The sequence below is a fragment of the Macaca nemestrina genome, chromosome 13 (assembly GCF_043159975.1).
Source record: "Macaca nemestrina isolate mMacNem1 chromosome 13, mMacNem.hap1, whole genome shotgun sequence".
In the NCBI taxonomy this organism is placed as follows: domain Eukaryota; kingdom Metazoa; phylum Chordata; class Mammalia; order Primates; family Cercopithecidae; genus Macaca; species Macaca nemestrina.
Genome location: NC_092137.1, coordinates 115,688,784 through 115,704,808, shown reverse-complemented (window position 1 = coordinate 115,704,808; position 16,025 = coordinate 115,688,784). Strand labels below are relative to the sequence as shown.

At 35.3% G+C, this 16,025-nt stretch overlaps 1 long non-coding RNA gene across 3 annotated transcripts in view; it reads left to right on the top strand.

Moving 5' to 3' along the window:
* The window catches only part of LOC105490137 (uncharacterized), a 216,682-nt gene that overhangs the window by 93,158 nt on the left and 107,499 nt on the right, over nt 1-16,025 (top strand). The window contains exon 3 of one of the 3 annotated variants that reach the window (XR_011612085.1): nt 9,780-9,836. The exons of the other annotated variants lie outside the window; for them this stretch is intronic. This is a non-coding gene — a long non-coding RNA (uncharacterized lncRNA). The remainder of the gene's footprint in view (nt 1-9,779; nt 9,837-16,025) is intronic. 3 annotated transcript variants of the gene reach the window in all.

Below are 16,025 nucleotides of genomic sequence, written 5' to 3'. Positions count from 1 at the left end.
AATAACATAGCAATATTTATAACTGTTAATACAATATATTTTATATTTTTAATTGACAAATTTAAATGCCATGAATACTTAAACTCCTTTCAAATTGTGTTTCCTAGAATATTCTTCAAGGCTATTACGAAATTTTGTTACGATATAACTTAAAATTTACCTTATACATTTTTACCAAGTTAACCCTAAAGATTCTTTTATTTTGGAATGCAGATGATTATATATTTTTATATTATTTATAATATATACATGAAATATAGTTTATATAGAATATACAGTGTACAACATATGATAGTTCATTCTTATACATAATAATAAAATGATGTTAATAACAGAATGGGAGAAAATATTTGCAGACTATCCATCTGACAAGAGGTTAAGAACCACATTATATAAGGGGCTCAAACAACTCTATAGGAGAGAAATCTAATCATCTGATTTAAAAATGGGCAAAAGTCTGAACAGGCATTTTCCAAATGAAGACATGCAAATGACAAACAGGTATATGAAGAAATGCTCAGCATCACTGATCATCAGAGAAATGCAAATCAAAATTACAGCGAGCTATTATCTCACTCCAGTTAAATGGCTTTATCCAAAAGAGAGGAAATAATGAGTGCTTGCAAGGATGTAGAGAAAAAAGAACACTTACCTATTGCGAGTGGGAATACAAATTAGTACAGTCACTATGGAAAACAGTATGAAGGTCCCTTAAAAAAATATAGAGCTACCGTATGATTCAGCTATCCCACTGCTAGGTATGTACCCAAAAGAAAGGAAGTCAATATGTGGATATCTGCACTCTTATGTTTATTGCAGCACTATTCACAGTACTTAACATTTGGAATCAATTTAAGTATCCATTAACAGATGAATGGATAATAAAATGTGATACATGTACACAATGGAGTACTATTCAGCCATAAAGAATAAGATCCTGTCATTTGCAACAACAAGAATGGAATGAGAGGACATTATTTTACGTGAAATAAGTCAGAAAGATAAGCGTTGCATGTTCTTAGTCATTTGTGGGAACTAAAAATTAAAACAATTGAGCTCATGGAGCTAGAGAGTAGAAGGATGGTTACCAGCTGCTGAGAAGAGTAATGGAGAAGAAGGATGCAGGGAGTGGGGGTGGTTAATGGACACAAATATATGGTTAGAAAGAATGAATAATATCTAGTACTTGATAGCACAACAGGGTATCTACAATCAATAATAATTGATTTTCATTTAAAAATAACTGAAAGAGTATAATTTGAATGTTTGTAACACTGAGAAATAATAAATGCTTGAGTTGAAGGATACCCCATTTACCCTGATGTGATTATTATACATTGTATGCCTGTGTCAAAATAGCTCATGTACCCCATATATATACACACACACATATATATACATATACATATACATCTACTGTTTACTCATAAAAATTAAAAATTGTGGGCCGGGAGTGGTGGCTCACGCCTGTAATCCCAACACTTTGAGAGGCCAAGGCGGGTGGATCACGAGGTCAAGAGATTGAGACCATCCTGGCTAACACAGTGAAACCCCTTCTCTACTAAAAATACAAAAATTAGCTAGGCGTGGTGACAGGTGCCTGTAGTCCCAGCTACTCAGGAGGCTGAGGCAGGAGAATCACTTGAACCCGGGAGGTGGTGGTTGCAATGAGCCGAAATTGTGCCACTGCACTCCAGCCTGGTGACAGAACGAGACTCTGTCTCAAAAAAAAAAAAAAAAAATTAAAAATTGTAAAAATGGTAACAGATGTTCTCAAACATAAACTCATTAACCAAACGTTTTTGGTAAACCTGATAAAAATGAATAAGGAAGGAAAGCAATGAAAAATTTTAAGACAACTTCTAAAGCTTCACTTGATTATCTATTCCTAATAAACTAAACACATGAGAAAATGTTTCTGGCATAAATCAAATGATCAGTCCTATATTCATCTGTGTTTAAATTCTCCAAAAAGGAAAGAAAAAAAAAATACGACCTATGAATATGTGTGTGCCTTGACAAGAATTTGACACAGAAATAGAATTTTGAAATCCAAATGATATGAAAAGTCTAGAGTATTTGACTATCATGTAGGAAGCATCTGGGATGTCAAATACAAAATAGAAAATTTTGAAAGAGTTAATGTCCCAGTGATGGCAAATTTCTCCTAAAGTAGAAGTAAATTCTGTGTTAAGAATGACTCAGCAATTCCTTAACTGCATGCTTTTTTAAATTGATTAATTAAAAGAACAGCACAGAACGGAGTAAGAAATGCATATACATAATTCCTGTAATGTTTAAAAGATGTCAGGAGGGCATTAAGTCAGTCTAACCTGAGATATGCCATAGATAATTTCTCCACAAATGCACTAGTGTGCATATATAAAAGCTATGTTCTTACCCCAGCTTGTGTTCTTCATCATACATGGTTTAAATTTTTCTCACTAAATGAGTAATATGACTTAAGGATCTCTATGGCTTGAATATACATTATTTGTAATTTCTCTTCAAAATATACATTTATTTTAAAAAACAATCTACTACTTAGAATAAGTAATTTATGCATGCCATCATGTAGCATCATAGATTTTGTATCTTTACATTAAATCATATGGGTGTTTCATAGCAACACTGCATTAGAAAAATTCAACCAAGTTAAATGCTTCAGTACATTTGTGTATACTTGCCATATATTTAGATTTTCAACTGGAGTAGTACCATCATGATTCTAATGATGATTTTAAACACAAACATATGTGGCACCTTGACAAATTCCACATAAACGAAGTAACAAACTGAAATTTAGAAATAACCTATTTAGGAAAACTTGTAACTTAAATCTTACCACATAATTATTTGCTCTCTATTTGCCTTTCTTGGAGGATAAAGCTAACATCAAATTTCACCTCTGAGTGAGCACACTCTATTTTGTCATGTCTAACTAGAAGTAGATAAACGTAGCCAGCCATTTCTCCTTTTCATTTAATCCTGGCCCAGTCATTTCAAATGAAGAATAGCTTGTTACTTTAACATAGGTTTGTCCTAAGAAAAGGTACTATTTTAGAAGAAATGAAAAAATAAAAGTGTAATTTAACTCCATTTTTGAGGATGCATTAGATTATAAGTAACTATCAGGAAAATTATGTTTACGTTTCTATTAACTTTTTAATGTAACCGTTCACTTGTGATAAACTTAAAAAACCGCACTAGAGTTTTATGAACTGAATTTGACTTACCAATTTTTCCTCCGATTGATATTTTCTCCTGCAGAGATCTATTTTACTTTAGTGCACCAAAGTATTTATGATGAAAAACAGTCTGAATGACCCATTTTAATGACGAATATTCATGTTTTGTTTGAAGGCAGGTAAGAAAGTAAATGCAAATTTAAAATTAGTGTAGCTTTATATAAGAAACAAAATTATCTAATTTCTTCCTAAGGGATTGTTACAGGCATTAACTATTAAAATCCCACTACCTTTCACTCAAATAACACTTATTTGAAATAAAAACTTTTAAGAAAAGTTTCTGAATCAACCTATTAAGTTATAAAAATTCACAAAACAATATTCATAAATGGTATGACTTATTTTAATAATCATCTTTCACCTATAATACCTAAGGATAACAAGTTTGTATTCATGCAAGTGTTAATTAATGAATGACAAACCTTTGCCAATTATTGACACATTCTTCTCTAATCCTGGTATGTGAAACATTTTAATGAAGTCATAGTTTATTACTAATGATATATTCTTGATTTTTGTAACTGTGGGAGAACAATCAATGTAATTTATTTGACTTTACCTACTTTTAAAATCACAGCAGTTAAGTAAGCTGCATTTTGTCCACCACATTTCATGTTCCATCAAAAGTTATGACCTCAGTCAGCAAATCCAAGGCCTGGTCCTTCACATCTCAGGGAGATCTGCTAAGAACCTGCCTTTCAGCCCCATTATCTCCCTGGCCACAAAGGTGTTGGTTAATTATCTCTGAATAAGAATTGTATTGGACCTTAATTTTCAGTAACAGGATCTGATAGTGTGTACAGAAGGAGAAAGGAACAATCCTTTTGTCTTTCCCAGGTCGTTTCTTTCTGGAAGCCAAGCATATACGATGAATGGAAACATGATCACATTACAGTGCCCACATCTTCCTATAGTAGCAAATTTCTCCATCAAGAGAGCCCAACTGAGATTGGACATTGTCCTCAGTCCCTTAGCTCTGCAAACCCACCAGGCAAAAGTTTTCACAAAATGATGAGAATGTTTGCAAGTAACCATGCAAAAAGTGTAAAATCCACTTCTAGAAAGTAGATTTATTTTTAGTTAATTTGATTGTAATCATCATTGCAATTTAGGAAAACATAATATGTTTATCTCATTTTCAATAAAAATTATAGACTTTATAGCGGTCATGATGAATATAGGTCTAATGTATCCTTCAAAAAGTACTATATTAGCATCTCCTAAAATCTGAGCATTAGCTTAATCTGTTTACAGAATAGAGCCAGTTAAAGAATGACAACAAAACTCACCTTAGATACCACTATTTCTCTAACCTGCTGTTTACATGATTTTACAGTGTGTGGTGTCGGTTGACTTGAGGTTAGAAGATAATTGCTTTACATGCAGAAGGACGACATTGATCATGGTTGTGTTTGTGTAGTAACTAGAGTTCACCTAAGAGAAAGGCTTTTTTGACCGGTGTCTGGAAGTGTTAGATGGATATCTAGCCTCATTTCTCCAGGGCTCCCTCCCTCTTTTTTCCCTTCTCCTCACAGCTTGTCCTAGGACATGGTGATAATCTGCCAGCACCCACTTTCTTCTGAATGATTGGAAGAAAGGTCTATAAGGTTGCATGAATTATTGTTGAGCTGCTGACAAGTTCCTCTCCCTTCCCTCCTCCCTCCTCCCTTTTATATGCACTTTGAGGAGGGAAAAACAGTGGCTGTAAGAAGGTCTGCTAATAGAGGGGGGTTGTTGGAGGCTAAATGCGCGGGCACACTGCCCTGTTGCCCTGAATGGACTTGCCACCCAAAGTGAGCATCAAAGCAGAGATTCAGTGTGGCTAGAAGTGAAAGCTACTCCTTAAGGAGCTCTCAGTGAACAGGAAAATGTCACTGATTTTTTCTATGTGAGCGCCACTCTGTGGGAAAACGACAAGTTCTCTGAATCCTGTGTTGTTCCAGAGAAATTTGAGGGAGGAAGCAGGAAGAAGCTGGCCTTCTCCAGGCCCATGGCTTGTTTTATGTGTGCCCCAGGGATGAGAAGAGGGCAAAATGAGCAGCAAGGAGAAGCCCCTCTCACTCAGGCTGCTCCATACCCAGGCTGCTCCAGCTCCACCACCCTGACTACAGGTCCTGCTGATGCCATGAGGGCCAGCGAGGGAGGGACATAGGAAAGAATGTCATGGGCTCACAGGGAGGCTTGCCTCCTAGCTCTTGTGCAGAGTAGTCGTGGTAGCCTGGAATTATCACCAACTGATGGCTTTGGCTCTGTCGTTTCATCTGGGAAGCACATTCTCACGTCCCACACCACAGGACCTGGTACACGGTACACACTCTGTGCAGCTTCACATCCACCATTTGTCCATCTGGCTGCCCGACATGGACACACGTTCTCGGACTGAACCTTCACAGTAGGTCCAGGAGGCACGCACTAGGATGTCGCTTATTCAATCCATGAGGAAACTGAGGTTTGCTAACTTGCTAGGGGCCAGCCAGAGAGTAAAGGCAGCGCTGGGAAGGGAATTCAGGTGTCTGTCTGAGAAGGTGCTTGAATCTCAGGCTCCAAAACACCCAGTAAATGTTCTTTGGAAGAATCATTTATATTGACCATGGCCATTTAACAAATGATTCCACGCCTATTGCTCAAGTGGCTTTTCAACCTCGCTTTGAGGTTAATATGAACTTTAACTCCATTGTGTAGTTGAGGAGATTAAGAAGATGTGACTTTCTGGTGGCAGAGCCCCAAGTCAAATGGGTTTTTCAATCAAAGCCAATCAAAGCCAGGTGTCCTTCCTCACACCTCACCCTGTCCTCAGAGGGCCTTGTGGCCTTTCTGAAGTTGCATCCCTACTCTACAGAGGGAGCGTGTGGCTATGCCGAGTCTCCTTTCTCCCAGGCGGTGCTCCTCGATCATCCCTCAGAAGCCTGGGTGCCTCAGCTTCTGACTTTGTCCCTCTCTGGATGCTCCAGGCACCTGAAACACCGATCCTTCCCTGGGCCATTTCCAGAGAGGGGGCATTTTCAGAGCTCCTTTGTATGTGGTTATATAATTTGTATAACAGGTGCCTTTTATTCCAGAGAGGCACTTATTCATTTATTCATTCATCAGCAACTATTTATGAACTCTGTAGTATGACAGGTAGACATTTCACCAGACAGTGGTCTACAACAGTAAGAAAATCATCACGGCCCTGGTGACAAAGAGACTTGACTGTTTATCTCCTTTCTTTTGATATCGAAATAGCAAGAAAATTCTTCTTGAAAGGTTGATTTCCACTTTTGCCACCACACTGCAAAATAAATCTTTCAACCTCTAAGTATCCTTCTGGGCGTCCCTTTTGCTATCTCCTCTCCTGTGTAGAATAGATCTTGCTGTGAAGTTCTATGTAGCTGGGTGGACATAAACTCAACCAGAGGCCACAATGTGACCATTTCCAGAGGTGGCAGTGGAGTGCAATGTTCAGAGATTTGCTATGGGGTCATAGTGAGATGCTGGTCGCGTTTATAACCTTCTTGTGAATATTTCCTAAGATGTGACACAGAGTTTGTTTAAAATCTTTATTTAAAGGTGACATTAGATAATCCTTTGATAAGTTTTACCATAGAATTAGACACCAGTAAGTACTTAAGAAATGCTAGTATCGTTCTTCCTGTGGTTTGAAGAAAAAATACAATAACACATGTAAACAGAAATTTCACCAGAATGCTTAATGCTAATGTTATTATAAAGTTATAGACCAAATAAACCTTAAGATACAAGAATGTAAAAATCTCTAAAAAAAATCAGGGTATAGTTATCAAAATCCCTATAGCACTCACTTTGCTGAACATCTAATAGTTGTGGTAGTTTTATAAAACTGGTGACTGTGTTTAACAGACACTTTTCCCATGCCACAGCTGTTGTATTTACTTAAGAATAGATTAGGTAAGTGTTAAAGCTAGGCAACAAGCAACTCTATTATTTTCATTATACACATTTAAAAAATCTCATGTAAGTTTCTTTCTCTGGGATCAAAGCAAAAAATACCTGCTATCTCTAGAAACCTCAAAATGCTATATCCACACAATAGAGAACATTTGCTTCGTTTAGAATTATATAGCTAGATGACAAGCGGAAAAGAGAAATGTACTTATTTTTCTTAATTTCTGTATTCCTGAAAAACTTCTTGACGTGAAAGTATTATCTAATCATGTAAAATGTAATGTAAAGGGTTTCTATCATTCTGTTTTCTCAAAGATCTCTCTACTTTTAAGAATAGATCTTACTGTGAAGTTCTGGGTAGCTGGGTGGACATAAGCACCATCAGAGGTAGTAATGTGACCATTTTCAGAGGTGGCAATGGAGGTGGCTGATGGGAAAACAATCTGATTCTTAGAGGGTAGTTCACATTAACATACAAGGTAATCTACTTCCTCAAGTTCACATATGGTAAAACTCAGATGACCTTATGGGGTTCCAGAGCTAAAGATAAGAAGCAGAAGGAAATCTGGTTCTGCAGAGTGAAAGCTATCTGCCCTGCTGGACAGAGGAGGACCCTCCCCTTCCACTTGTCTGTTTCCATGATGCTGCCTTAGGACACATATTTGATTTTTTTTTTTAAGTGAGTGGATATTTTGATGTGTATCTGTATCTCATCAGTTATATTCATGAGTGAAATAAAAATAAGAAATTCATGAGATGAAAGAAAATATTAAAAGCATCAATAAAATAAATTTCATAACTGTGTATTATTATAACAATTTAGATATTTTTTGTATCCCAGCTCAAGAGTCTATCTCTCCTGGTATGCCTCTTGTTCAACTTTGTATGTCTGAAGTCAGAGATATTCTTGTGAAACAAAAGAAGAAATGCTACTTTAAGCAATATCCTTTAATATTCTATTGGCAAGAAAATAAAGTGAAACTCTACTAAGGGTTTTAGAGGTACTGTATTTTGTAATAAAAATAATAAAATAACATCCATTTCTTCTTTTAAAATCAGTGCTTTCTGTTTCTGTCTAGATTTTGTCTATATAAAAACTAGAAAATAATTTATTGGTAAGGTGAAACCTTCATCACCTTTTTAAAAGTCATTTAAATAGAAGCTTTGTTTTACTGTTTGTTACTATTTTAAGTTGCCTTTGACTCACTGGACAAATTAATTTGGTATCTCAGATAAACAATTCATAGATTATATGCTAGATATTTAAATAAGAGTTTTAATGTTCTGATTATTTTTTAACCCATATACCTCGCCTCAAACTGATTACAGTATACATTTTCTTAAAGAGAAAATTTTTACAAAATCAAATGCTGAAGATTAATTCTCATCCTTAATTTTATAGGTTTCCACAGGATAATTTATCTTTAGAAACCAATAACGTTGAGTTAAAGAAAAGGCTTCTCTAGTTTTCGTTTTACTGTGTGATTACTTGTTTACATTTTAACTTCTAATATCTAATTATTTAAATTGTAATTCTTAAGTGACAATTAATGGATCTATTTAAACATGTGCATTGATTTCTAAATTCCTCTAGCAGATATCAGCAACTTGCTTACACTGAAGATTTCACCACTAAGAGAATGTGAGTTCAGTTGCTGCACCATGTGAAATACTATAGTTGGAACCTATTGTACATTCAAATAGATAAATTATTAATACTATCTGCTGCTGTTAAACAAGCATCACATTTGCAGCATTGAAATTCTGATTTGTCAAGTATTGGGGGCCATAACTATATTAAACAATGCGTCTATGTGAGGGGGAAAATATTCTTTAGAAGGGGCATCTTAATCAGTTTCATGCTGAGCAAAAGAAAATTGTAAACTATGCATTAAAAGAAGATTTACTGAAAGTTATTTTTACTAGATCCACTGCATTCTAATTCACTGCTTCCCTTTAGTTTTCAATGATAATATACGTAATCTTCCAGACACATTCATGAGCAAAGTTTTATGTGGATTTACACTTGTGGAGCTACATTACAATGGGTAGATTTAAGGTATTATAAAATGAGTTTTTGGATTTGTGACAGGGGTACGCAGCCCCTCAGATACAGGCGGGTAGGTTTTCCAACATATGGCAACCACCTTATTATAAAACAAAACAGTGTTAAGTCAAAGTACCTGATTACGATTCGCGACCGCCATGCAGCTACGACAGCCAGGCTTATATTTAATACCGCAGAAACAATATCATTTTTTTTTCTGTCTTCTCTTATCCCTAAGTTATTGGGTTTGTAGGCTTTGAAACCTTAAGCAAAAGGATAAAATACAAATTATAGAAAACATTGGAGTATGGAGAAATCAAATTACATTCTCCACAATCCTCAAAAAGATAGTTCACATTCCTCATGTGCAGTCTGGGCGAATCCCCATCACCAGAGAGCTTTCAGGAGGATAATTAGTAGTCTTTGGGGTACAAGCAGAGCATTCAAATTGTACTAGGAATAGCCAATTCTACTAACGAGTTAATTTCCAGCTTTGAAATCATAATTATCCAAGTTTTTTCCAATAAAACCTATTATTGAGAGTGTTCAAATAATTAAAAATATTGTCATGTGTTCTTTAGATACAATGATTATCGGCAGAGATCTAGGAGAAGGTGTATTCTATCTTGGAAATGTGGGTAGGTTTTCCTTGTTTTTTGTTCTCTTTTCAAATTTCAAATTCATTATGAAATTGTGCAATTTTGGAAGTTGGTCAGAACATGAACATAAAGAAAAAAACACATTCACCATCAACAGAGAGGAAACAAATTCTTTTGCAACATCAGTTTCTAATAAGTAAGATCTTTGTAGAAACTTCAGTGAATGACAAAAAAAAAAAAAAAAAAAAGAATTGTTAGTGAATAGATGTATTCAATTGGGTGTAATAACTAGTTAATTTATAACCAATCAAAGTTAAAGCTCCATGGGCTTGTCTTAGACTCTTGTTCCCATTCACTGTTCTCTTATTAACAAGGCTTTAATTCCAGTGGTGACAGACAAAAGCATGGGACTCTAATGAACTGTCTGCTCTGTGCAGAGAGCTGGTGGTAATGTCGAATGTTAGTTACAATAATGATAATCTTTAGTATTTTTAGCTTGTCAGAACTTGCACAGCTAACAACAACCAGTCTTTTACTAAAACTCTACCTCATCAAACTAACTTAATTAGCAATTCAACTCCTTATTTTTGTTTTGGATCCCCCTCTGGCTACTAATTAAAGCTTAATCGAAACCGCTGAACTGAGGTTGTAAAGAATTCATTAATATTAAAATTAGCCCCAACAATTTTTTGGGGGGCTGGTGCAATTTGTATTTGTTACTGTCAGGGGTTTGAAACTCAGTTGAATTGTTTAAAAAGCCTTACAAGAAATTCTCGGTCTGCCATACATGTGAGCTGAGCACATATGACAAATGCCAATAGTTACACAAACATCATTTCTGACCATGCAAACTTAGTCCACTGGGGCCGTTTTTAAATATATTTAGCCAAAATGTAACTTAGGATTTTTTTTCTGAAGTCATTCACATCGCTTTATCCTCCTAAGTGGTTTCATATTTTGGATAAAAGAGAAGAGAAAGGACTCTGGAAAAAATTTCAAGGATTGATTTCTATGTATTATCTTGACAAGATTAATATGTTTGAAAAATGAACAGATTTAGCTCTTCACTTTGATTTTTCCACTTTTTGTAACATCAAAGATTACTCTAACAGCGGTACTGGTCATTCTGAAAAGTAAAATCAAATGAGTACAAAACCCAAATGCTCTGTACAGGACACACTTTAAAAAAAAAAAGAAATCTGATCTTTTATCAGGAATGGTTGAAAAGGAAATGTAATACCTTTTTTCCTCTAATAAAATGATCATGTCAGTGTATGCCTGAAGTTCTTTTTCAGATTTCTATTGATGGTTTAAGTAGTAAGTTTAAACTATTAGGTTTAAACTTCAAAAAAACATCAAAAACCCTTATTCAATATTTAGATATTTGTAAATATTCTCAATTTCAATGGGACTGCATTTGTTTTCCAGCACATGACATGCAAATGCAAATTGAAAATGCTTTTTATCATGGTGAAGAGGAAATAATTTTCATAAATCAAATCCCCTTTTCATTTTAATTTTTGATATTTTAATAATTTTGTGAAAACATGTATATTTATTTTACCCTTTAGGAAAATTCCAAGTATGTAGGAAACAAACTTGTTGGCACTAAAATATACAGCAACTAATGCTATTTAGCATATCTTATTAAACTAGAAAATTAAAATACATCTCTAAAATGCAAAACTGTATCAAAATACGCATGAAAATTATACTTGCATTTAAGTCACATTTAGATAAAATTTGCAACAAAATAACTACTCACACATTTTAAAATAAATATATGTCCATTTTCAAATCCATGGATTAAATTAACAATGGCATATAAGGCACAGAATTTTAAATCCTGGTGACAATTTCCATGAAGTTATTCAAATACATTTTGACTTCTGACAAGAGGATGTAATTTATAAAACAGAACATGCCTATCAGTGGAACTTAAATTAGCATAATGAGGATACTTTCATTTCTGCAAGCACAGTTTTTGACATTCCTATGTGGAGCTCCTGGAAGAAACCAGTAAAAAAAAAAAAAAAAAAAGTGAATATATGTAAGTAGAAAATTATGAACAAAATACCTGAAAACTTTATCTGATTTCAGTAAACAAAATACATTTTCCTTTCAAAAGAATCATTTCTCAAACTGAGAAAAATGTTTCTTAAACGTAGAATGCTGGAACACAGCCGTCAGCTGCCGTTATCCATATAAACTAAGAGAAGTGTTCTGAGGTTATCATTGCATGACAAGAAACACTGACATTCATGTTATGCAATTTTTATCAGTGTTTTGAGTTAATTTGCTATTGTGTTTCATACAAATCCACTGCAGTCGCAAGTATAACCTTTTAATACTGTTTTACAGTATTGTGTTTCTGGTTCAAGTAAAATGAGGCTGGTTGTTGAGTGATTTGGCTTTTATGCAGAAACATACACCAAACTGTTAAGGGAAAATAGATACTTTTTAGCTTACGCAATATATTGAACCGTATTAACCACAGAAAAATGTTATTTATACCAGTGAATTTTGCCCTGGCCTGAAAAAGGATGAAAGAAGCCATCAATTCTTTGCACAGTATTTGAAGGAAAAAAATGGAGCAGTTAAACAAGTAAAAACAGCAAATAAATTTGAAGCTTAAGTTATAAATATTATCTGTTTATAATGTTAAAAAAATTATAGTTTTTATATATACCTTTAAAAATATTGCTGATATTCTTTAGATGTATCTGAACTTGATGTCCTTAAGGAAGCTTAGGAGACCATCGGTATCAACGTCTTCAGACAAAGGCGTCAATCATTTTACACCAAGCCAGATTTGATAAAAGCTGCTTCAAACTGAAATACCTATAAGGGAAAATTTCCTGAGGCCTTCTCCTAAAAGGGTATAGAAGACTATGTATTTGCTTAAGAAATCCGCATATGATATTTCAGGTCTTTCAGGAATGACACTTTCATATGAATGTGATATTAAAATGATATGATTGTAAAGTGGAACACAGGGGATGACTGAAGGATTATTGCATTTTACCTTTATTGTTTTAACTATACCTCTACCTGTAGCCTTCTCAATGGGTCTACATTCCTTTGGTTTATTTACGATCCTAACTTAGGACATTGCTGGCCATACAATTAAACACATTGTTTTTGGGATTATATAAAACCTGTAGGTTACACACAGGTTCTAAACAAATATTTTAATATTTTTTCAATATATCAGCCTTATTTTACAGTACTTTCTGCTGTTTTTTGTTTGTTTGTTTGTTTTCAGTATATAGTTCAGACCATTATTATATTTTGAGTTTTACAGAGATACAATGTATAAATATATCATTTCAGTTTTAAATATAGCACTGATCTTAACTAGCAGCAAAGGTCTGGTTAAAATGCTTTAAAAGATCATGTAATAACCATAGCCAAAAGAACATATACCTAGCATTGATATAAATATTCTTTCTCTTCTCTTTTATCACTTCTCCTCTCACCCATAAATACTTAATCCAAAAACTATTACTTTTCAAATGTTAGTAACAAAAAAAGGATGTCATACTTAATTTTTATATATCTCAAATAACACTTTAACATTTATTTCTATAAATGGAATTGGTGATAAAGGAATTGATATAATTGTGAAAAGCTTACTTCTCTGAAATTAATAAAATTATTATCTATGAAATCAAGATTTTAATAAGTAAAAATATTAAAAAGTTTTCTGAGCACTTAACTGCAACTTTGCAGTAAGTACCACGAGAAGAAAAATGTGGCTTTTGCATATAAAATACTACTTTTTTGTGTGCCATATTTTTCCCATGTAAAGACAAAAAGGGAGAGTGGAGGGGTTGGGCTTGGGTAAGGAAGGGAGAACTGGATGGCATCTAGGAAATAAAAATGACGTGCGCTTGCATCAGCCTATCATCCAATGCTGCGTGGTGGCTCAGATCTGGCCACTGTGAGTGAGCTCATTGGAGCTACCTTTAATATTGTCCCCTGGGTGACCCGTAATTGTGACTAATTTATAGGAAATTTCTTAGACTCCCTTTACAATGTTCTACAAATTACAGTGAGGGAAAGTCGGTGATAAAAAAGCAAAAAGAAAAGGGGAAAAGGAAAATGGGTGGATGGGGGAACGAGGAGTTACTGTTTCATGGGAACAGAGTTTCAGTTCTGCAAAATGAAGAGTTGTGTAGATAGAGAGCGGTGACAGTTGCACTGCAATGTGAAAGCCCTGAGTGCCACTGAAATGTACATAAGAAGTGGTTCAAATGGTAAACTTTATGTTATGTGTATTTTGCCACAATTTAAAAGTGTGAAAAAAGAAAGAGGGACTGGTGGCTCACATTTGTAATCCCAGCATTTTGAGAGGCCAAGACGGCCTTTAGGATCACCTGAGGTCAGGGATCTGCCCTGGCCAACATGGTGAAAACCCGTCTCTACTAAAAATACAAAAATTAGCCAGGCATGATGACGTGCACCTGTAATCCCAGCTACTCAGGAGGCTGAGGCAAGAGAATCACATGAACCTGGGAGGTGGAGGTTGGAGTAAGCTGAAATTGCACCACTGCACTCCAGCCTGGGCAACAGAGCAAGACTCCAAAAAAAGGAAAGGAAAGGAAAGGAAAGGAAAGGAAAGGAAAGGAAAGGAAAGGAAAGGAAAGGAAAGGAAAGGAAAGGAGAGGAAAGGAGAGGAAAGGAGAGGAAAGGAGAGGAAAGGAGAGGAAAGGAGAGGAAAGGAGAGGAAAGAAGAGGAGAGGAGAGGAGGAAAGAAAGATAGAAAGAAAGAAAGAAGAAAAGAAGGAAAGAAAGAAAGGAAGGAAGGAAGGGAAGGAAGGAAGGAAAGAAAGAGAGAAAGAAAGAAAGAAAGAAAGAAAGAAAGAAAGAAAGAAAGAAAGAAAGAAAGAAAGAAAGAAAGAAAGAAAGAAAGAAAGAGGGAGACACCATTTAAATGAATTCTAGCTTACATATTGCCAGTGAGAAGGAAATTAATAAGCTAATAACCTCCTGAACAGCTGGAGACAGAGGAGGGTGCATTCTACGTGTTTTAGGGAGAATATTGTAGTCTGTGACCTGATAAAGCAGTCTGCATGTCACACTCCTCCGAAACCTGCAGTATTCCCAGGACAGAAGCTGCCCTGTTGGAGATGAGAGGGAGTGGAGAGATGCTATTTCCCACCTGACGGGCAGCAGACAATTGACAGATACATTTATAGCAACATCCAGAATTGCTCAGATCTGAAAAACCGTTAATAAAAATCAAGATCAATTGATAGAACAGAAATGCAGTTAATGAAGTGGTAACTGTAAGTTTTGAAATTTGAGCAAATGTTGTCAGTAAGAATGAATATTCTCTTAAAAGCTCCTCCTTTTAAGTACAGGTGATTGTTTCAATTCCAAATGCCAAGAAGATGATAGTGGGACAGTGGGCTTCTGGGGAGGGAAGGAGACAGATAACAAGTGAGACCACAGGATGCAGTTAGTCATGTGCAGTCTTAACCAATTCTCTGGTGCAGCAGCATCATAATTCTGATAATATCAGAATAGCGAGACAGCCAGGTGGGAGTGGGTCCCTGGAGAAACTCCAACTAGCCTGACCACTGAGGTGGAGCCTCAGCAAGTTCACAAGTGTGCAGCAGGGAGGAGCCTGGGCCTGCCTCTTCCTGTGTGAACCTGAGAGTCAAGCTCAGGGCAGGAAGTGCTCTAGCAGGAACTTCGGTAAGAGTCCTCTTTTCTTCTGTGTTACCCAATAAAACCCTGTCTTAAAAATTGTCTGTGAGCCTAAATTTTCATGGCTGTGGGACAAAGAACGCTGTCTTTAGCTTAAGTAAGGAAAAGTCCTGCAACAATAGTACCAGATGAAAACTGTGGTTTGTAGTCTAAAACGTCACTTAAGTTTACAAGTTAGTGTATTGTATATCATTCTGATTTCCATATTGTAATGTTCAATGGATTGTGGAGTCTCTATAAAGCCTGAATTAAAGATGTTTCTCAGATCATTAAAAACAAGTAAACTTTGTCAGACCAACATGACATGCCCTGGGTGGGTAAAATATGTTTCTCTCTGATTGGTTTAACAAGCCTGAGCTTGGTCTTCGTATTATACCCATTACAGAAACATGCAAGAAAATTTAACGATTTGTTGTCAAAGATTAAGAGTAAATGAATTATGTCCAGAATGCCTAACAATTAAAAGCCAACTGCATAATTAAAAAGATCAATTCTACAATATTTCAAATGATT